General features: G+C 42.3%; 1 long non-coding RNA gene and 1 gene segment (V, D, J or C); one reads left to right on the plus strand and one right to left on the minus strand.

Moving 5' to 3' along the window:
* The window catches only part of LOC138918616 (uncharacterized), a 100,772-nt gene extending 98,208 nt beyond the window's left edge, over positions 1-2,564 (minus strand). For both annotated transcript variants that reach the window (XR_011428152.1, XR_011428148.1), the window contains exon 1: positions 2,495-2,564. This is a non-coding gene — a long non-coding RNA (uncharacterized lncRNA). The remainder of the gene's footprint in view (positions 1-2,494) is intronic.
* Positions 1-18,741, plus strand: part of LOC100057843 (T cell receptor alpha chain MC.7.G5-like) — a 435,091-nt gene that overhangs the window by 402,471 nt on the left and 13,879 nt on the right.

Here is an 18,741-nt window from a genome sequence, read left to right on the forward strand (position 1 = left end):
GATTAGCCTCTCCCAAAGTGTGAAAATCACTTAAAAAATTTTATTCATAAGTACTGTGGGATACTTTCTGTTTCTGAAACTTTAGGCCCAAAATGTGTACAACATAGCCTCATGGAGCAGAGAGAACCCTTAAAATCATTCTTTCTGATTATCCCCATTTATGGAAAACTGAGGCCCAGGGAAGAGGCTGACATGGCCCCACAGAGTGTGTATGGCTCAGCTAAGACTAAAACTTAAGTCTCCAGTTTGCCAAAACTGTCTCTATCATTAATTCTCCTGGCCTGAAGTATAAGGAGTCTGCAGGACTCATCTGACATATTTTTGTGCACCTACCCTATGCCAAGCTCGGTGCTCAGACCAGGGACCCATCAGGGAACAAACTCAACATGATATTGCCCTCAGGGAACTTACATCTTGGAATTGGATCCCATTTGTTCCCTCGGATATGACAATCCATATCCTGATCCTTCTTGGACATGACACTTTTAGACCATCCTTACTAACTTAGGAAATATTTAAACTAATTTTTGTTGCAGTTTTAAAGTCTTTTAGCAGCTAAATCAACAATAGATACCACCTTAGTCATGAGAAAAGAAATGGACCAAAAGTGAAGTGGAAAACTATCAATTTCCCTCATAATTTGGTCATTATGAAATCATTTTATCAATATATCAAACTAGTGGCTAAATTAACTGGATAGCACCAACTCTATACCTCATTTAGATCCTGTAGACTCAGTCTAAGGAGGACTCAGGATCTGGGCAGTTTCCTGGTGGCATAACACAGTGACACCCAGAGTGGAGGAGAAATATTCTCTGTCCTGAGCTTTGTGAGTCTTCTTAGATGAAAAGATGTGAGTGCTGGTTTGACATCTAAAATCAGAGAGCACTTACTCTACATATCTATTGAAAGCATACATTTGATGCTTAGACTCTACAGCAGAAAGTGGAAAGCAAAGATTTCCCTAAAAGAAAATGGAACTGTAAAGACAAAGAAGGATTTATTTAGGATTTGTAGACAGGCAATTTGGTTAGTCTAGATCAAACCTAGATTGACAATAACTTAGGCCAAATTCATAAAGTAATTGCCAACTCTTTACTCTATGCTCTGCCAACCTGGCCTATTTGATCTGGTTTTTGTTGTTGGGCATATCACAGTGCTTATTCTGGTTCAGGCTGGCAACTGACCTTTGGATCCGGGACCCAGTTGACTGTTGTACCTGGTAGGCTGCCACGATTAAATACTATTTTCACTGACTTATTAATCTATAAATGTACACTGTACTTATATGTAACTTAGGCCTGGGGTTGAGGGTTGGGGAGAGACACTAACAGCACATATTTGAAAGGGTTATGTAAGAAGAGAATTATTTATCAAACACCAAAGGGAAGGAGAAACCTTTTCGCTAAGGTTGGAATAGGAGTTGATGAAAATGAGTACAGAAGCTACACTAACCTAGAAGCATTGCTGAATAATAGATCCCATAAAGGGAACCTCTGTTTCTCATAATATTTTCACTAGAACCAGACAAAATGCTGCAAGATGGTTTTACCAGGAACTATTTTAAACCAAGTCTAGTTGGCCAGCTGCATTTCTAGCCTGTTCTAGCTTATTTCTTCATAAGTCGGCAAACACAAAGGTGCTTATTTAAGGTATTTAAATGAAGCTCTATTTCTTTAGCTCTCTGGTGCCCTTCCAGCAATGCATTCCTGTAACACACTGATTATCATTTCTACAAGTAAGAACAAGCAAGCCCCTTGCCCTCCAAAACTGCATAAATATTATAATTACTTGGCTTAAACTGAAGTCACCTCTATTCTATTTCTCATAACTGTGTTCATTTGTTGAGATTTGTTGAAATCCAAACTGTGTGGGTGTCTAACTGTTGACACTGAGGTTTCCTTTCTCTTGAAATTGTCAGCAAAATATTTTGCCCATAAATAATGTTTCATCTAGACTTGCAAACGACAGCCAACACTAAGTCCTCTTTTTCCCCCCCTTGTTACAGAGAACATGCAGGCAGAAAGCAAAAAGAAAGCCAAAATGTACAGTTTCATTGTGGGGGCTAGGGGTGGGGGGTGTCAATGTGGATGTTAAAGTACATTTGGTTATATGATGTAGACACTCTGACAGATAGGATATAGTGATCTTGTTGGATCATGCAAACAGAATACAGCTAACTAGTTGAAGTGGTTCAGGATGTCATTAAGAGAAGCTCAGGTCATGTTGTCAAGCATAGCACAGATCCAGGTACAGACTCAGAGAAAGAAACTTCCAGATAGCCCTGGAACAAAGGCAGAATAAGGATTTTCCTCACAACCCCATCCACTTGAGGAGAATTTTCATTTATAATTAGGAAAAGAAAAAGGTAAAGAGCATTTACTTGCAGAGTCCTTATTCAAATATCGTGTGTATGGAGCACAGAAGACACAAGAATGAACCCAAGCAGAAAACTAAATTGATAAAACCACTGAAGAAAATCAGTTGCCCTTACCTTGCCTGTCTCTGATAATGAATGTGTCCTCTTGGCTCATTCCTCACTTTGGTTCCTGAATTTTCTAGGGAAAGAGCAAAAAATTGGTGAGGTTGGGTTAGTAGTGGCCTAACTTGGTTAATCATCTCTGGATAACACACCTCCCTTTCAGGAAGTCTCAGGAGACTTTTTGTAATGGTAGTAAACATGGTGTACAACTATAACAGACTTTACTTCGGATCTGGGACCAAACTCAGAGTAAAGCCAAGTAAGTTGTAATTGTCTAGAAGAAAAAGTTACCAGCATATTATCTAAATCCCTCTTACCAGTCTGGATTGTTTTGAGTTCTTTTATTTCGTGTTTTGGGTCCCCACCCATAACATTTTATCATTCCTTTTTCTCATGTCTCTTAAACAGATTTAAATGTAGTAAATAAATCCTATGATTCAGTAAATATTCTGAAACCACCAACCACACTCTTGGGATAGTATCCTATATAAGGAAAATTCCCAAATTTTAACTATTGCTACTTTTACTAGTTGACAAAAGAGCATTTGGATGTAATTTAAAGTACCTATGAATGTCTAGGATTTCAGACAGGAGATACGACAGATTAAAATTACATGTATTTTTAAAAGATGAAAAGAATTAGATAGGCCTGCTGATAATCTAATAACTAACATTTATTGGATACTTGCTATGTGTGTAAATGCCTCTCATTCTTTAACTCATTTAACCTTCCTAATAATCCCCTGGGATAGATGTTATCATCCTCACTTTCACGGATGAGGAAACTGTGAAGATAAAAAACAGAAAGAGGTTAAAATAGTTACCCAAGGGCTCAGAGCACATGGGGATAGAGCTAGACCAGGAGGCAGCCTGCCTTTCCCCTCAGCCCACTCTCTTAACTGTGGTCTTGACGAGGTTTGTGTAGGAAGACATACCACTGTGCATATAACTACAAGTTGACCTTTGGAGCAGGAACCACAGTAACTGTAACAGCAAGTAAGTAAAAAGGAAAGTCAGAATAATTTTAAAACAAAATGGTGGGTGCGATTACGAGCAATTTCACCTGGGAGGTGCAATAGTCGGTAACTAAATTCTAAAAAGCTTTCCCGGTTTGCATTAGGATCACATCCTTTTATACACTTTCTACTTGTCTCCCTCACCCCCTCTTCCACCCTAGAATAGCTCTCCTCCTCAGGTATGCCTTCGCAATGATAAATTTATTGAGGGCATGGGCTTCATGGTCAGATAAAAACCAAGCTAACTACCTGAAATTATCTCAGATCCCTAAAAAAAATAAGAGGGGGTGTCAATGGACTATATTAAGGTGAGATATAACTCTTTTCAAATATTTGAAGAGCTTTTCAAATATTTCAAATATTCCTCCGTGTAGAAGAGGAAGGGGTTACTATGGAAGGCAAAAATCAAAACCAATAGTTGAAAGAAGACGTGTCTCAGCCTCCTATGGAATCTTTTTGAACAAGTAGACTGTCTTGCAGTGGAAAGGCTGCTTTGTGAAGTGCAGAACTCTTCTTCCTTGGAGATCTTCATGCTGAGTCCTTAAGGCTAACCAGGAGATGTTATAGAAGGGATTTCTATGCCGTTTTTGATATTGGACTGACTCATCTCTGGGCTCCCTTTCAACTCTAAGTGCTAAGATCCCATGACTCAAGCTTAGAGGATGAAAAGGTGAGCTCATACCTATGCTTCTATTTTTATTATTTTGATAGCCAAAGAAATAGGTCATCAAATTATTCATGAGCTAACAGTTATTTGGGATTTTTATGCCTAGAAGATGGTGGTGTATGATTTCCCAGTGCAGTAAATGGGAAAATAAAGGAGGATATAAGGAAGAAATAAAGAAAGAAGAGAAAAGGGGAATGCCTGGAGGGAGGACTAGAGGTTGAAGGAGGGAAATGAGGTGATTTTGCAGAGGACAGATCTAGTCTATCAAGTTTTCACAAGTTCGGCTTTGTAAAGGGATGTGAACATAATGACAATCCACGTAAGTGAGCGGCCTTTTATACTGGGAAATACGGCCAGGGAAGCAAAGTTCCTTCCAATTTAAACACTCTCAAAAGGATGCGTAATTGCTTTCTGATGGGAAGGGCCTCTGAAGGTGGGAAGCCCATTGTTACTGCAGACCGTTTGTCCCCTAAGAGATAGCCTCTGAGGACTGGCTGTCCAGCTTAGACTGGCAGCTACACAAGAAAAAGATTTAAAGCCACTTAAAGAGGATGGAGGTGAATTTTCAACCCTATCCCCTAGGGCAAGGGAGAAAGTGTTTGGAGAACATTAGAGCCAGGTTCATGTAAAGGGGGCCAGCACTGTGTCGACAGAGGCTCAAGCGTGGGGAAGCTGTACTTTGGAAGAGGAACTCAGCTAACTGTGTGGCCTGGTGAGTGGGTTATTTTCTACTCCGGGAAAACATTACTGTGAAGAAATTGAAAAGGAAGATGAATGAATTCCATTAGACTTGCAACTAAGGGAACATATGTATTGCCCCTCCTAAGAGACCCTCCCTCCTTAGGTAGACTGGAATGGGGAAGTGGAAGGAAGTTTCAGGATAACCTAGGGTCCCATTTAGGAACCCTGAAATCTGAGAGGAGACTGTGTTCATCCCACCAAAGGCAAAGGAGAAGGGCAACCACATCCTAAAACACCCACTCTGGGCCACACACAACACTTGGGGAAGGATATGGCCTTCAACCCAGAATGGGCATGCCAAATTGGAGGATAGGTATACAAGGTTTATTTTTCTTGAGTCTTATAAGTCTTGGCCATTTCCTTGTTAGAAGCTCCATTGACTATCGTGCTCCTTTCTTATCATGAATGACCTCTCCATCATACTCTGTAAACTTTCTGCAAGAAGCCTTCTCACTCCCTTTCTTAATACTAACCTCACCAATGGATGGGCTCCAGAATAGGGAATCAGGGTCTGAAACTTGGACCAAGAAAAGCAGTGCTGGTCCACAGTACACAGCAGCTCAGAGTGTCTGGGTGGACCCAAGACTAAAGTATTCTCCTCCTCTTTGGGGTCTTCCTTGGGCACTAAATTGAATATAGAGACCCTAACAGTGCACACCTGCATATGAGTGTGTTCATCAGCATTTCCACTCTGGATGTATGAATAGCCCGACGCTGAAGGTTCCCTGAGCTTATTGGGCTTCCCATTCTCAGGTTCCTTTGTGGGTTAAAAATGACCAAACAGGCCCCTGAATGAGATTGTGGATGAGAGCTACTATCCTTACTCACAGATCCAGGTCCAAACAGCCAAAGCAGAGAAGTAAGTAAATAGATGAAAGTGCTAGACCCAAATAAGTGCCAGGTTAAAAGTATTCCAGCTCTATAAAGTGGGGACAGCGCTAGGAGACAGGATTACCCTAAACATCATAACCCCTCCACTTTGCCAAGGCCATAGGACATATCTTTTGTCAGGTATCTACAGAGTGTGATGTCCTGGGTCCCTGTGGTTTTTGCTGGGTCTCAAATCACTGTGTGACCAATGCTATGGGGAACAAGCTAACTTTTGGAGGAGGAACCAGGGTATTAGTCAAGCCAAGTAAGTACCGGCGCTTGAGCCACAAGTCTGTTTCCAACATTGAAGCAGGAGCCCAGTTATCAGTTTTAAATTGAATGTGTTGTGTTAGTCTAAATTAATCTGTCTCAAACTTGCCTTAAAAATGTTTACTCTTGCTGTTATGCATAAGCACATATGTATGTACGAATTTAGTGTGGATATAGGATATTGCTATCTTGATATTTTCTAGGGTCTGCCTTCTTAAGAGAAGGAAAACAGGGGCCAGCCCAGTGGCACAGCGGTTAAGTGTGCATGTTCTGCTTCCACGGCCCAGGGTTTGCCAGCTCGGGTCCCGAGTGCGGACATGGCACCGCTTGGCACACCATGCTGTGGTAGGCATCCCACATATAAAAAGTAGAGGAAGATGGGTACAGATGTTAGCTCAGGGCCAGTCTTCCTCAGCAAAAAGAGGAGGATTGGCAGCAGATGTTAGCTCAGGGCTAATCTTCCTCAAAAAAACAAAAAAAGAGAGAAGGAAAATAAGGTACTTTCCTTATTTCTTCACATCTCTTATCTAATTGTCTTGAGAGGCAGAGGAAGGTGGAAAGGGGTGATTTTATTCAGAGTGGTTAAGTGATTTGAACACAGTCACAACAGCAGGGCAACAACCCACATTTTCTAAGGTTCAGTATATTGCTGTCCGTACCAGGCTGCACCCTCTATAACCAGCATTATGATTTATCTCCTCTGGCTCTCATTTTTCCCAATTAATGCAAGTGAAATATTGGTAACTCTTATCTCCTGGTTCACAGAAAGCATGTGAGGATTAAAAAGACATTGCTCTGAAAAGGAGTTAAGCTGGAGGCTTGTTTGGAGTTTTGGGGTTTTGGGTGGGAGGAAAGAGAGAAGTATTGTTTTTGTTGGTGATGAAATTGTCTTTTTCACTGGGGAAGTGAATAAGGAAAGGAAGGATACTTGAAAGGCAAGATGATATGATCAGTATAGGAACATGTACAAAATAAGTCATTAAGGTGTTCATCTAGGGGCCAAAGACAATGTGAACCTAGTCTAGCTACTCACCAACTTGTGGGCCTGGGGAGACCACTCAAGATCTCTAAGCCTCAGTTCATCTACAGTATGGAGCTTATGATTCCAGCTCTGCCTAGCTCAAAGGATTTTGTAAGAGTCAAACAAGATAATATATATGAAATCTCCTTGAAAAGTATGGGCAGTCACATGATTCATGATTTTTAAAAAGTCAGATTTTATGAAAAATTCCATTGGAGAATTGGAATGAATTCCACTGAGAGTGAGCAAGCTTCATGGACTTTGACTATGGCAGAGAATGGATTGAACTTGGATATACAATGAACCCTTCTAATTATGAGAAAATAGAAGATGAGATTTGGTGAGCAAGACTGTCCCTGAAAATCTTCAAGAACCTGAGACTACTTAGGAGATAAATGTGTGAGGTTGGGAGCTTGTAGTAAATAGTTTCTGAGGTTCCCTACCATTCTGAAGAGTGTGTGAGTTTAAGACTTTTCTTGAGTTTACCTAAATATGTGCTTAGTGTTGAATTGGGTTTCAACCAAGTGAGAGAACCCTGGGAGAATTCTTATGTTTGAAAATGAAGCACCCTTTGGTTTTTGTGGTAAAATGGATCACTGTGGGGTCTTCAAGCGCCCAGAAGCTGGTTTTTGGAAGGGGGACCATCTTAAAGGTGAATCTTAGTAAGTATTGCTATGAATTCTGGACTTGATTAGTTATTGAGACATGTAACAACCTTTTTTGGAAATCTAAGTAGACTGCCAAATGTTCTCAATTTATTCAGATTTAATGGGGTGCAGAGCACCCTCCAAGCCCACTCCATCCTAATTATAAGGCCTCATTTTGCTAGGTAACAGTTTGCATCATTTGCCAACTTAATAGGGAAGGAGGATGGAAGCGGTCTCTTCATCTCAGTGGCCAGCTCCATCAGAAAAACTTATTCTGAGATGCCAGCACCTTCTCTTCCAGTTGGCATCCTCTTATAACCTTGATGCCCTTAACAGCCAGTTCCACAGTTTCCAACTACCCAGATAACATCCCAAAGCCACTTGGGAAAACCCTCTGTTTCACATTATCTTTTCTGACCAGGAATTTACATGGTAGAACTAGATGTAGTATTTCAGCAGGGAGAAGGCATGATCTAAGTGTCCATGTCTGTGGTTGACACTGTGCGATTTGGAGCCAGGCTTTGATCCTTCAGGCCTTCAATTTGCTTATCTGTAAATAGAAGCAATGATTAATTTCTCAATGCCTGGACCCCACTTAAGACATCACCTTCTCAGAGAGCCCTTTCCTGCCCAACCAATGTAACAAGCCACCAAAAACAGCTACCACCTGGTTGTTCTCTGTCCCAATATCCAGCCTGATTTTATTCATGCACTCTCATCACTTGACATTGTATTATCTGTGTATTTGTTTATGTGTGCCTCTCCCTAGACTGTAAGCACCATGAGACAGGGACAGTGTCCAAACAGCTCTCCACCTTATCCCCAGTGCCTAGCACAGTGCCTTGCACCTGGAGGTGTTCAGTGAACAGTTATTGAGTGAGTGGAGGACCTACCACCATCTACCCTCCTTCTCACAAAGTAACGGAGCTTTGTCATTGCATACCCAAACACCAAAAGCTCATTGAGTTCTTTGCCAAGGGCAAGGACAGAATACAAGTTTCCATTGTTTACAATGATATACAAGGTAAAGTGAGTGGGCAAGTGCGTGAAGTATTTGCAGGGGCTCATTTCACTGTGCCTATCAGGGAGGAAATGCATTGATCTTTGGGAAAGGAACCACCGTATCAGTGAGTCCTAGTAAGTACCTGGTTATTATTGATTATAATGCCTATACTTATCCTGCAGCCTTATATTGCACAGGTGACTAAATGTGTCCTCATTCCTTAACTCAAGAAGTATTGGGGTTTAGTGATGAAAGCCACTAAAACAAAATGAAAAAGATGTATGCTGTCCCCCATCCCAAATACTCCAACTATATCCCATGTTCCACTCCATGCTCACAAAATTTTTTAAAATACATTAAAGTGATAAAAGAAAGAAAGATTACCTACAGTGATAAGAGCAATTTGAAAAACACTGATAAAATGAGATTGTATACAAGTATTGATTCCTAAGTAAAAATGAGGATCAGAGCTGATATCTTTTGGCTAGTAAAACAAGATTACTTGGTGAAATTTCGCAAATCTTTTTGAAGAATGTAAGTGTTGTCTAGAGAGTTGTCTTGACAGTTGTCTCCGTCAGAATTGTCTAGAGAATATCACTTGGACTCTTCCCAGGCTTTCCCCTACATCACTACTATTATGCCCTGAAATGAGATTTCACAGGCTTAATTCCATGGCTTAGTCTTTATTCCAGTAATAAAAGAGGGGGAATCCCAGCCAGAGCTCCTAGGAGGGAGGATAGATGCATGCTAATCACATTAATCTGTTATCAAGGTAGCTGGAGCACTATTGTCAGGCAGCACCGTGCTGTGATTTATAACACATTCATCTTTGGGAGTGGGACAAGATTATCAGTAAAACCCAGTAAGCAGACAATATGTCACTAAAGTCGGAGGCTTAATGTGGCTACTGAGGCCCATTGAACTTACTACAGTATTTGTAGGGCCCAAGTGTCAAGAAGTTAATGGTTTATGCAGACTTAAGTGCATTCTGATGTAGAAAGAAATGTTAAAGTAATGGTACAGAGGATAAAAGAATCTAGTTGTGGAGAAAAATAGGCATGTGGATGAGCCAAAAATAACAGACTGAAACAGCCCGGTCAGAGAGCTGATCCTAAAGAAAAAGGCAGAAAGTTTGGCTGAATACTTCCAGTTCCTCCAAGACTGGCTTGATTAGTGCATCTGGGCCACAATTTCTTCATCTGTAAAAAGAAAATGTTTAATATCACCTCATAGGTTACTTTAAAGATAAAATAAACTAATATATGTAAAGTATTTTATAAATCGTTGAATACTATACACGTGTAAGATGTTATTTGTCTTCAGAACAAAAAGAAAAGGCTAGGAGTGGTAATATAATTATTTCAATATATGTAGGATCTTAGTAAAATAGCTGTTTATATGTGAATCTATAGCCATAGGCGTTGTTAAAAACCACTCTCTCTTTTACTGAAGTACAGTGACTTGAATGCTACCCAAATGAAAATGGCAGGAGAAAGGATGCCATTTTGTAAAGGCCTACATTACAGTGTGAATTTGGGGGTAGCCAAAATCTTGTCTTCGGAACTGGAACAAAGCTCCAAGTCACCCCAAGTAAGTCTAAATTCCCAAGTATTTCTCCTTCCTTATGTTGTCTCCTCTCAGATTGTAACATTAGGATCACACAAGGTTATAATAGGTCTTTTTTGGCTATTTCCAGGATATTTAAATAAAGAGATCGTAGAAGGATCCCTCATCTATCCTTTAACATTCTAATAGTATGGTTCCATCCAAGTCATGTTCTTTCTTAACAGAAAAGAAAGCAAAGTCATTACCTATTATGTCAATAGAAAACTGTAGATCTGCAAAGGATAAGAACTAAAAAGAAGACAAGTGGTGTTTTTTACCAGACCTGAAGCAGACTGAGTGTCCCTTAATCAGAGGGACACCTAGCTTTGGGGGTAGAGCAGGAGTAAGTAACAAGGTTGCCACTCCAGTAACTAATAAGGCTACCACCGAGCCGCTGAGGTTGCAAAATGAGTTGACTAGAGGGAGCAGGAAGCTGTCACTCATAGTGATCTGGATGCTATTCCATGAAGTTTCAGACTGATTGAATTTAAAATTAGGAGAGACACTATGCAGGAATCTCAAACTTGATAACTGTAGTGGAGACAAAAGAAGGACGATTGGATACATAGAGTTGCAAATCATGAGTTAGATGGTGATAGACCTAGAGATGCAGGTAGACAGAGACCTCATTTTAAGTGCTGCACAATAAATGCCCAAATTTGAGTCAAATGGCCTGTGAGTTATGTGGAATGTAAAAAGAAAGTTAAGTTGTAGCCCCTTTGTAAGAGAAAGGGCCATATCCTTCCTGTCTTGGGTATGAAAAGGCTGTGTGGACTTGTGGGTGTTTTTGGCTGACTAGGAAACACTGTGGGAAGGATGGAGGCTATAAATGGATCTTCGGGAGTGGGACTAGAGTGCTGGTCAGGCCTGGTAAGTGGAATATTGGAGAAATAATGGAAAGATTAAGGATAAAATGTCTTCTTGTCTCGAGAAATGATCGTGTAATGGAGGATGAGCTGGAGTTTGGGGGATCACTCTTACTAGAGTTCTGATGTCTGGTTCTGGCAAAAGAATTAACCCCAACACAGCTGCAGTCTCACTCTGGTACAAACAGGGAAGGGGGTTCTTCTCTTGTAGCTCCTCTAAGATTTATCTGTCTTATACTAAAAAGTCTCGTGCATCCAGGCTATTTATGCCTTTGGTAGCAGTTCTGCTTCAACCTGCTTAGCCTCAGATCATTTGTTCTTTATCTGTAAGATAAGGATAATATCTAAGCTCATTGCGCAGCTGTGGCCTGAATAATACATGTAGATTATTGACCTGCTTGGCATGAAACAGGTTCTCCATAAATGATGATTTCCCTTCCCCTTCCCTCAGTAGATCAGAGGTTGAAAAGCCCAACACTGCAGGCCATTTGTGTATGGGCGTTTACTATAGTGTGAATACAGGATACAACCAACTCACCTTTGGAAAGGGGACCATGCTTCTAGTCTCTCCAGGTAAATGGTGACCCCATCCCGCCCTTATTTTCCCCTTATCTGGTTTAAGGCTTCTACAGGTACTTACTGTGTTTTAGCCTTGTGGATGCATCATCCTTGTGTTATTAGTTGATCTATAAATTTAAGGTTGAGCCTTCATGGAGGACTTTTAAAAGTAAAAATAGCCAACAGAAGAGTTGGAAATAAGAGTAGAATTAAGTCCCTAGGTCAGAATGGAGTAGAGACGATTGCCAAGATGATTAGGACAAACCTGGTTTCTTCAGAAATAGCCTGGCTTCCTGTTTAAGGCCTGGACTGCAGTCTCTCCCCAGACGTCCCTCCCACCCCTGGTACCCTCTATATCCTGAACTTAGCTGTGGGATCTTGGACAACCTGTGACACACACAGCTCCAGAAATCTTTCATCACTGAGAAGCTCTGCTTATTAAAACTGAAAGATCCTTGACAGCAGAGACTCTTCTTATATCCCATGAAGTGTCTAATATGGGCCTTTTACAAAGCAAGTGCTGATAAATGCTTGTTTAATTGAAATCAAACACCCGAAGAAATCAAGTTTTCAGACCAAAGGGAAGAAGAGAATAAAGCAAATGACCCACTACCTTCAGTATGTGGTGAGGGAAAAACATGAGGTTTGAGGATCAAAAAGACCCATGGTTTTTTTTTTGGTTTCTTTGTTGTTTGTTTGTTTGTTTGTTTTTTGAGGAAGATTAGCCCTGAACTAACAACTGCCAATCCCCCTCTTTTTGCTGAGGAAGACTGGCCCTGAGCTAACATCCATGCCCATCTTCCTCTACTTTATATGTGGGACGCCTACCATAGCATGGCTTTTGCCAAGCAGTGCCATGTCCACATCTGGGATCCGAACCGGCAAACCCTGGGCCGCCGAGAAGCAGAACATGCGAACTCAACCGCTGCGCCACCAGGCTGGCCCTAGACCCATGTTTTGGTCTCTGCTACCAACTAGCAGTGTAACTTAGAGCAGATCTCTTGCCTCTGGGCCTCAGTTTTCTCATCTGTAAATGGGAAAGTAGGTCTGGATGACCTCTGGCCTCCTAGCACCAGCAACCTATGGATTTATTCCATTTGGGGTAAGGGGAGATTTTTTCTCATATGAATAAGTCGGAAAGCTATCTTAAATCTTGAGTGTTTTCTAACTCCTTAGAGTAAGCCAGGAAAAGGGGTGAAGTGACAGAAGGGACTTTATTGTGAGGCATCAGACACTGTGGGACTCATGGGAAGGAGGAAACAAATTCATCTTCGGGACAGGCACCTGGCTAAAAGTGGAGCTGAGTAAGTGTGAGAGTCGATGGTAGTTACAAAATATATTCTGGTGACAGTAAATGGGAGAAATAGAGATGTAATTTTTGTATTTTTTTTGTTTGTTTTTTTGGTGAGGAAGATTGGTCCTGAGCTAACATCTCTTGACAATCTTCCTCTTTTTACTTGAGGAAGATTGTCACTGAGCTGACATCTATGCCAATCTTCCTCTATTTTGTATGTGGGACACATCTACAGCATGGCCACAGCATGGCTTGATGAGCGGTGTGTAGGTCGGCACCTGGGATCCAAATCTGCGAACGCTGGGCCGCTGAAGCGGAGAGTGTGAACTTAACCACTATGCAACCAGGCCGGCTGCTGTCATTTGTATCTTATTTAGAATTAACTACAATCTAGTGCTGAAGTATTAAGAATTGTGGCACCCAGATAAATTAGTCAAAGTATTCAAAGACTATATAAGCATATTTTCTTTGGGGTGGAATTTAGCAAACTTTTCCCAACAGATGAGGCTAACAGAAGCTCTGTCTAATATCAGAGTTTTTAGCACTAGAATTGAGCTAAATGGAGCCTGATAGAGGGAAAAAGCTAGAAGAGCAGAAAATTGCATGGCCATGATCTAATAGATCCTTTCTACTTCCGCTGCCATTGACTCAGAGACAAACTGGCGGGAGGATATTCAAGGTCATTTTATCCGTGCCCCAAGTGAGCCATACCGAGTTCACTCCGGAGACTGTGTCCCTTGGACACTAAACATGGTTCATGAAGAGTCAGTGAAGTGCAGAAAAAGGAGCCAGGTCTTCTGGTTTCAGTCTAGAGTTCTAGATTTGACTTGGCCCCAGCTAGCAGTGTGACATTGAACAAGTCATTGCCCCTCTCTGTGCCTCAGACTCCTCCAGTGTGAGCCGAGAGGGCCAAAGCACTCAAAATCTGTGGTTCTGTGATTTCACTCCTATGCCACCCTAGAGTTTACATGACTCTAGAGTACGGACTCATGGCTGTTTCATAAACAAATTCTGTAACCCTAAGGAAATAACCTTGTTAATCAATAATCTAACCTAACCTAGAAATAATAACCGCCTTCTCAGCGCCTATGATGTGTGAGTACAATGCTAGGTGCATGATGTATGGTATTGCTTATTCTCAAACAGCTCTGTGGGGCAGAGAGCAGTATTGCTATTTCACAGAAGAGGAAACTGAGGCTCAGAGAAGTTATTGCCCAAGATCCTGGGTGAGTGAATAGAAGGGTCTAAATTCAAATGAGGATCTTCCTGCATGATCTCAAAGCCTTGCTCTTTCACCTACATTATATCACAGACCCTGTGCCAGGGCTCACTTAGAAATGAAAGATGATGCCAATCACAATGAGGAAGGAAATACGTGGAATTTATCTTTTCTATTCTTAGATACTGCCATGACTTAGAGACGGAGCTTTGGGAAATCTTGACTTGAATGTCCAAAGGATCCTCTTCCACCTTTAATGAAGAAACAAAAAGTATAAGGGCTACTGGGAGCAATGGAGAGGAAAGAGAGGAGCTGGCAGCAGCCACTCCGTGGTGGTTCTGACTCTCCCTTTCCCTCCCTATGTCTGTATTTTCCCCGGGTAGACCAGTCACCAGAGTAACTGATCTGCAATTGCCTAACTCATTTGTGAGTTACAGAAAAATGCAACGTTGAGGGCACTTTGGACATGGCCAGATCATAGAACTTTAGCTCTGAAAGAGAGCTTAGAAATCATCGAATTCAGACTTCTTTATTTTTCCAATAAGGAAAATAAGACCCAAGGATGTTGGTTGAATTCTTCAATATCATGAAGTCAGTGAGAACTAGAGCTGGGACTAAAACCTGGGGATCCTGGTCCCTGGATCTCACAGAACAGTGACTACTGCTTGGTGAACTTACCTTCTAGTGAGTAGGAGGCGTGAGATATGTTCATGAACAGGAAAAAGACAAATGGGATTTTCTAGGGGAGTATAAAAAAGTCCTCCTTATTATTAGCATCTTCCCATCAGCTCCCTGGACCTGCTCTCCAGCTGTGGTCTAAAAATTGAAGGAGGAGGAAATGGCCTATTTTGTGAAAGCACAAATCACTGTGGGAAATACTGGAGGCTTCAAAGTTGTCTTTGGGACAGGAACAAGACTATTTGTTGAAGCAAGTAAGTTCTGTGAAATAACCTGATTTGTATTACAGTTAAGGGACATCTGTTTTCATTCTTTTTTTTTTTTTTTTTTGCATGGTTTTGTCTGCTATTTAAATGAGAAGATAAGTTGGCAATGATAACGTTGCATTAGATAGTATCCAGGAGCATCATTCATGCAGGAAACATACACTGAACACTTACTAAGTGTGGATGGATATAACTACTCTAGGTCCTGTTTAGAACTGAAACTCTGTAATTATATGAATGACTTTTTTAACTTGAATATTCATGACATTTTTTATATAATCCACTGTATATAAAGCAGGCTCTCCTATTGGGTTCTGCCTTATTTCTTGTCATCTTGGGAAAATGAAGTCTAAACTGAAAAATTATATGCCTCCTCCTCCTTTGCTGTATGCACGTGGACACAAGAACAGCTTAGTAACTACCTCAGGTGTGACTTAGGAATCCCAGGCTATGGCCCAGTTACAGGGTACCATTTTGTATAGAGTTATGTCAGTGTGTGAACACAGGCTATAAACTTGTCTTTGGAACTGGCACCCAACTTTTGATCAGCCCAAGTAAGTAAGATCTTCAGAAATGTGTAGCCCTACCTCCAATATTGGGTTTAGATTTATATATGTAGCATTTAGCCTGGTCTATAATAGAATATTATTGTTATTACTATTTTGTTATTATTGGTCATAACAATGCTGCTAACTTGGAATATATATTTTCTGCCATATTATTCTTTTTGCCCTTTAAGGAGAATCAATGTCAAGACAACAGGAGAAAAGTGTTTGAGTTTCCTTTAGAGTCAAGTACCTTACTTGTTCATTCAGTTGCTACCTCTCTGCTGAGGGTCAATATGAACCTCACAATGTTTTGATTTTACACTGCCTCCTGAGTGTCTCTTTTAGAAAAGATTTCTTGGTTTTTCCTTGCCCAGGCACTTAAAATTTGCAGCTTACATTTACCCAAAGTATACTTAGCCCTCAATCTCTCCCAAAACTGGCCTCCTTGTCCCAATAATCACGCACAGTAAAAGTCAGTTCAACTCGTAAGTGATTATTGAGTATCATCAATAAGCCAAGGGCCATAGTTGGTTTGAACAAAAAAAAAGAAGCGTAACATATGACCCCTGCTCTCAAGAACTTTCAGCCTTAACAGAAAAACAAAACACTCATATATTAAAAGTCTAGTAACAATTTATATATGAATGTGCCAAGATGGGTGCTGTGTGTGGTCATGCCCAGGACCTGGCACCCAGCAGGGAGACCTGCAGGCTGGAGACAGGGAGCGGTGACGATGAGCAGTCCGTATTCCCTGGCAGAGATCAAGCACAATTCCACCCCTGAGTTTCTGGAAAAGGATTTGTCTGTATTTTCCCCAGGTAGACTGCTGAGATGTTTGACTTTCCTGAGGACAAAAGACCCCCTGGGCAGTAAGCATCCTTGAGTGAGGTGAGGAACAGGAATGAGTCAGGTGTGAGTCACCAGAACTCTCGCTCAGCCCCAGAAAGGACACGGTGACTCTGAGTCATGCCGAGGCATGTTTTTAGCGTGTGCCCCAGCACGACGTGCTAGAAATGATCTTGCTCCTACTCATTCTGGCAAAATGAAAAATACGTTTTTGCTTTTGTCCCCAAGAAAATGGTGCCTTCTTCTCAGGCGTGGCAGCAGAGATGGGAAAATGCCCGCCTGCTGCCTGGTATCTTTAGAAACACTCACACCCACCCAGCCTATGTAGGAGGTAGGTTTTTCACAAAGTTTTGTAAAGACTCTGTTTCTCCCAGAAGAGCAATAGCCAGAGGCTATGTTTGTTGATAGCTGTGATCAGGAAAATGGAGGCCAATGGGTAGCATTGGGGGCTGGTGCTGTTATGCCCATTAGGGAGGCTCCTTCAAGTCCTCATAGCACCCATTATAGGGAAAATGATAGGATCAGCCTTTCCAGTTCCCAGCTTTTAAAGTGAAGGGTGTGTGTCCTCCATGAGAGGGTGGGCAAAGTCAGGACGTTTTTGTAATGCACTTAGCCAGAGTGTGACTATGGAACATTCACTTTTGGGAAGGGGACCCAGGTGGTGGTCATACCAAGTAAGTGAGCAGGGACCCTTCTGTACAATGACCCTCCCCCCCTCCTCCTCCACCCCTCCCCACCCCGTTCCTATCCCTGGTGCTGGACAACTTCTTATTTCCACGGGAGGGGGAGGACATGTCATTCATCAATGCCACACCTAAGGTTCTTAGAAGGTCACTGTCCCAAATCTTTGCCTGTCCCTTGTTTCTTTCACCCTTCCCTTCTCTCAGCGTCTCTACTGACCACACTCCTGCCCTCTGTGAAAAGCTGCCCCTACTCTTCCCTGAGGCTGGGTTTCAAACTGAGCAGAGGACCACAACCGTAAAGGCTGGAAGGAGAAATGAGAGCTAGAAGGGACCTTGGGAGCATTTGCTTCTGCTGCTGGGGGAGCCAGAGGTCCAGGGTCTAAGCATCTGTCCAAGGCCATGCTGGGCAGGTAGTGCAGGGCAGTGTCAGGGCTCCAGCCCCACTTCCACCCTGAGCTTGGCACAGCCACACAGCTCTTTGCTAACGTGGCCCTCAAGCCCAGTGTGAAGTAAGCTGAGGGCTAGCAGCACACACGGGCCAAGGAACTGAGGACTAAGTTCCCAGCTCAGCTCAAGACCGCAACGCAGGCCATGACTTCTGTGAGCTTCAGCTTCTGCATCACTGCAGTAGGGGTCGTGATCTCTGGTTCCTCCCATCTTTCCAAAATTTTATGGAAACTGTTGTGACTTTTTTCTCTGTCCTAGGCTTTTGTAAAAGCAGGGCCCTGTCTGATTCAAGAGAATTAGAAATAAAAGAATCAAAGAGCTTTGGGTGCCCTGGCCTATTTCTGGGCACTAAAGAGGGAAGGACAAATGCACCAATCTCAGGAAGGGCCTGAATCCTGCCTGGATTCTGGCCTCAGACAAGGATATGCAGGCACCAAACCAACCCTGGGACTCAGGCAGGAAGAAGGCTGGGAACAGGCGGCTTCAAAGAGCTAAAGAAAGGTAAAGACAGAACAGGAGAGCTTCAAGGAAAGGAGGTCAGGATGGCTTTAGCACAATGTAACATCAAATCTCTGCCCTTCATCCTCCCAGCCCTTTCAGAAGCCCCTTGTATCTGACAAAAGAGGATGGAGTCAGACCCTTGGCGTTACCCAAGCAGGCAGGTTGGTGGTGGTGGCACTGGGGAGTTGCTGCCCAACTGCTCTGCTGACAGGAACGTGTGTTCCCTTCTGGGCCAAGGGGGTGAGTCCCCAACCCCTGGCTCCCATCACTGCCTCTCACCCCTCAACGCCAAGGCTCAGGGGCTCAAGGACAGCTGTGGGAGATTTCCCACAACTCCGAGAGCATCAGCCAGTGTTTCCCTGGATTGTTGCCCCAAAACCACCAGGGCAATCGGTAGAGGTCACATGAGACAGGTTTTATCAAAGGCTTTCCTCACTGTGTGGATTAGGAGGAAGCTACGGCCTTACATTTGGAAGAGGGACCAGGCTTGTTGTTCATCCATGTGAGTATTAT

Source organism: Equus caballus, chromosome 1 (genome assembly GCF_041296265.1).
Source record: "Equus caballus isolate H_3958 breed thoroughbred chromosome 1, TB-T2T, whole genome shotgun sequence".
In the NCBI taxonomy this organism is placed as follows: domain Eukaryota; kingdom Metazoa; phylum Chordata; class Mammalia; order Perissodactyla; family Equidae; genus Equus; species Equus caballus.